Source organism: Pteropus alecto, unplaced genomic scaffold (assembly GCF_000325575.1).
Source record: "Pteropus alecto unplaced genomic scaffold, ASM32557v1 scaffold39, whole genome shotgun sequence".
NCBI classification, from domain to species: domain Eukaryota; kingdom Metazoa; phylum Chordata; class Mammalia; order Chiroptera; family Pteropodidae; genus Pteropus; species Pteropus alecto.
This window is the reverse complement of record NW_006443568.1, coordinates 10,075,212-10,080,204: the sequence shown is the minus strand read 5'-3', so window position 1 is coordinate 10,080,204 and position 4,993 is coordinate 10,075,212. Positions and strand designations below refer to the sequence as shown.

General features: G+C 44.8%; 1 pseudogene; it reads left to right on the top strand.

Annotated features, from left to right (window-relative positions):
- Nucleotides 1-3,301: 3,301 nt before the first annotated feature.
- On the top strand, nucleotides 3,302-3,399 carry LOC112473056 (annotated as a pseudogene).
- The last annotated feature ends 1,594 nt before the right edge of the window (nucleotides 3,400-4,993 follow it).

Sequence of the window (4,993 nt, the reverse complement as noted above, 5' to 3'; positions counted from 1 at the left end):
GGTGGGAGTGGAAACTGGTATAAGCCCTTTGAATAACAATGCTGCTTATATGGAAAGTTGACAACGTGCCTTTTCTATGAAGCAGCAATCCCACTCCTAGGTACCTACTCTAAGAAACTCTTGTCCCTGGGCCACAGAAGATGGACAAAATGCTCATCGCAGCACCATTCATGATAGCAAGCTATGAAAACGACCAGAAAGTCGGTAGAACAGGTAAATAAACTGCAAGATAGCCATACAGCAAAGAAAATAAATGAATGACAACTACATGCAGCTACACAGCTGTAGCTCAGGAACGAAATGCAGAATACTAAAAGCAAAGTCACAAAAGAATGCAAGATTCCATTTTCATAAAGTTTGAAAATGCAAAAAGCAGACAATATTTATTCTCAGCAACACATTCATCTGGCCAAACCACCTCTGAGGAGTGAGGTTAGGGGAGAAGATTGAGCGGGTGACACACAGAGGACTTCAAAACTAATGGTATAGTTATTTATTTACTTATTTTTAACTGGGTGGTAGGTAATGGGAAGGGAGAAAGGAAGCAATGTTAGTTCATTAAATGAGAGTTCTGCAAGTCAGTCCTCATTGAAAGGAGGGAAGAGGGGTCACATGTTCCCTTCACTGAGAGTACTGGGAGAGAGAGATGAGGAAAATTAGGACAGACATGCAAAGCAGGTAAGAGAGATAGGACAGTCTGGGTCAATGGAAAGTGTAGAGGCAAGTTTGTGGGGAAGTGGGAAAAGGAAAAGTCAACATTAATTACCCATTAGGGTCTTTAATATCAACTCCATCCCTAATGATTCTGTGAGAGAGGTATTATACCCATTTTACAGATGAGGCAACTGACTGCTTTGCCGACTCTTCTTCCAGCTCTCAAATGCCCCAACGCTAAGAGATCTCTTCGATCTCTTTTCCACCTATCCTCATTTCTGGGTGATTTCACCCAATCCGCAGCTCTAAATGTCATCTGTCTACTGATGACCTTCACATTGATAGCCCTAACCAGAACTCTCCTGAGAACTACTGTCTGGTAGCCCTAGCAGCCTGCTCAATTTCTACACTTAGATGTCTAAGAGGCATTTCAAATCTAATGTGTCCAAATGAGAACATTTGCTTTTTCTCAGGATAAGAGAGGGCTTCTCTGAGTCTTCTCCATCTCAGCAAATGGCAGCATCCATGTATTCAGATCTCAGGTCAAAAGTCTTCAGCAATCCTTGATTCCTGTCTTCCTTCATGCTCCACACTTAATCCAGGAACAAATCCTGTGAGCTCTTCCTTCCACATAAATCTTGAATCCAGCTACTCCTCACCTTTCACCATATTCTCCATGATTGAAGGCCTCGTGACTTCTCACCTGGACATTTACACACAATGAATCTTTTAGTGTCCACTCTTAACCCTTTTCCATCTATTCTCCACCCAGCAACTGGCACAATCCCTTAGTGCATACTCCATCTGAATGGTGGTTACAAGGATATGTTGTTCACTTTGTAGAGATTCACTGAACTTCGAGCGTATTTGTGCACTGTTTTGTATGGATTTTATGCTTTAATAAAAAGTTCCTTTGAGTTTCCTCCTCCTCTTCCTCTCCCTCTTCCCTTCCCTTCCTTTCCCTTTCTGAACAACTTAGTTCAGAACAAGAGTCACTCAGTGAAGTGGAGCCAGGCAAGGGCAGACATGGAGAGCAACAACAGGTAAAGAGAGTAGCCTGGAGTGGTTCGGCAGAGCCGGAGTGGGATGAGGACATCCATCCACCTGAGGCAGCAACCCTGAACAGGTGTTGAAGCCCCAGCAAGGTGAGGGTGTCTGTCACACAGGGGTGGGGATGGGCTAGCACTGGAGTGTTAGACTCCGATTGAGTAAAGAGGGCATTTCCACAGAAGTGTGGCCAGGGACAAAGTGGTAGAGTGAGGAGGATGTCTCAGCAGCAGGGCAGTCCTGAGCAGAGGGAAATAAATAAAAATGTAATGAGATGCATGGGAGCACCTGCTACCACCTCCACCTGAAATAGCAGTCACACCTAAGTCCCAGATCTTGGTTTCTAAATACAAATACATTCCCCACTAAAAAGAACCAGAGATCCTTGGAGAAATGACCTGTTCAGGGCTGAGGCAGGAAAAGTATAAGATAAGCCTGGAACATCTTGATGTGCCAGCAAGTGGAAACACTCAAAGATAGATGAAGGCATGTTATAGGGACAGAGAGTAGCCTGAAAAGGCTCCCACTGGCTAAATCAGAAGCAAGTTGAGTATCAAAATAAATAACATCATTAAAATTACATCAACAGGCAGAAAAATCACATGATCTTATCAATAGATGCAGAGAAAGCATTTGACAAAATCCAACACTCAATCGTGATAAAAGCTCTCAACAAACTAGGAATAGAAAGAAACTCCCTCAATTTGATAAAGCACATCTATGGAAAAAAAAAAAAACTCACAGCCAATCAATGTACTATATACTTGAAACTAATAATAAAATTAAATTTAAAAAAAAAACAACCCACAGCTAACATCATACTTAATGGTGAGAAACTTTCCCACTAAGATCAGGTATAAGATATAACAACAGGTGTTCAACATCATCCTGGGAGTACTAGTTAATGCGATAAGACAGGAAGAGGAAATAAGAAGCATAAAGATGGGGAAGGAAGAAATGAAACTGTCTTTGTTCACAAACGACATGATTGTCTATGTAGAAAATCCAAAAGAATCAACAATCCAGACACAGGAAGATTATTCAACATTAAAGAGAAATGAGCTATCAAGCAAGCCATGGCCTCTCCTCCCTGGCCTGAGTTTCTAGAGGACATTTTCTGAGCTTTTCAATGCGTATGCAAGCTTGTAGGTATCACAAATGTGTCTGGCTATGTGTATGATAGCATTAATATTGACTGCCCTGCCCCTTGCTTTAAAATAAAAAAAATAAAAAAACTTTTATTTTGGAATAGTTTTATATTTACAGAAAAGTCACACACAAGGATAATACCAATAGTTCCTATGCACCCTTCATCCAGTTTCATTAACGTCTGACATTAGTATTTTTCATGCTACTGTTAACTAAACTCTACAGTTTATTCTAATTTCACTAGTTTTCCTATAATGTCTATTTCCTGTTCTGGCTTGCCATCCAGGAAACCACATGTTGTAAAGTTATCATGTCTCCTTGGCCTCCTCCAGTCTGTGACAATTACGTAGACTTCTTTGTTTTTGATGACCTGGATGGTCTTGAGGAGTACTAGTGAGGTCAGGGAGGGGAGCACACTGCATAGCTTTTTATACCTTTTGAATTCCGAATATAAATGGTTAAAAATCAAAAATTGGAACGAGATAGAGAAGATTAGCATGGCTCCCATGTAAGGATGGAGGGCAAATTTGTGAAGGGTTCCATAGTTTTTAGTGTTTAATGGATATAGAGTTTTAGTTTTGCAAAAGAATTAGTGTATAACAATATCAATAGCATACACTTAAAAATGGTTAAGGTGACAAATTTAATGTTATGTGTTTTTTACCACAATAAAAAAAAAAAAGAATGCTCTGAAGCAAAAGTAACAAAATGTTGCTCTCTGTTCAGAGATGGGTACCCCGTTCATCTGAATAATTATGTTCTGTAATTTTCTACATATTAGAAAAATTAAAATCTCAGGCAAAGGATTCCATATGCGCAAAGGCCCTGAGGCAGGATGAAACATAGCCAGTGTGGGTCGGAGAGCAAGGAGCGAAGGACAAGGTGGCACAGGATGAGAGAAGTAGGTGGGGACTTGATTATAGGGCCACAGAAGACAACGCCCTTCCCACACATTCCAGACACTCCCACCCCTACCAGCCCCTAAGCCGTTCCTTCCCCAGGCACTAACAGGGCTTCTGAGTTGACTCCCAAATCACCAGTGCCAGTGGCTGCCCAGGCCCTGCTAAGCCCCTCCCACCCCTACCAGCCCCTAAGCCGTTCCTTCCCCAGGCACTAACAGGGCTTCTGAGTTGACTCCCAAATCACCAGTGCCAGTGGCTGCCCAGGCCCTGCTATATCCTGAAGATGACAAGCTCATTGTTCCCCTTCTCCTGAAGGCGGCTTTTCCCACAAGAGGCAGTTCCGAGCTGACAGGTTTCTGTGGGTGGATGCCCCAGGGCAGGGTTCACAAAGACACCACTGTCTGGAGCACCCTCCTGGCCCAGTAGAGCAGGATCCGCACCTGATCCTTCAGCCTCCACATCAAAGAGGAGAGATCAAAGCTCCTGCAGCTGCCCACAGCACACAGCCCAGCCCTGGTCCTGAGGTGGCTCTCTTGGGGCACATTTCACTCTTTGGAGGTGAGGAGGGAGGTGGAAGACAGACACTGGCGGTAGCTGGTAGGCGCTCATTGGACACCATCAGGAGAAGCAGCAAGCGTGGGGCAGCAGCAACTCCCATGTGCACCGCACTGCACAGTGCACAGCGCACCACAAGGAAGGCAGGGCAGGTATTGGTATGCCTGTGACAGGTAAGGAAATGGAATCAGGGTGTGTCGAGGTCACACAGCTGGCCAGAGGGCCCAGACCCTCAAACTCCCTGTCTTGTGCTCCTCCCAGAAGCACAAGGAGGCTTCCACCCTAGGAGTGGCAGTCTGGCTAATGAAGACACCGGGGCCCAGGCCTCCCAGATACACCAATTAGTAGCTGGAAACTTTGGGCATATGGTGGTCTCCTGACCTTGACCTCCCAAGGGTGCCTAGTACAGTGTCTAGCACATTCAACAGACAGCAGCTCTTCTTACTGTGATGCCCTAGAAACAACAAACAGAGAGCTGTTACTTAATAGCCAGCACCTACGCCCAGCGGCATTGCACAGGCTGGCACAGGCTGAGGAAGGGTGAGGGCAGAGCACCCCTATGTAGGCCCAGCTGTGGCAACTGGGCTAGGCCCCCAGGCCCACCCCAGGCCCACTAGGTTCGCTGTGATTAAATGCAATCAGAGCCACAGAGGCGGCTGTGGGAGGTGAGAGACACTGATCATAAT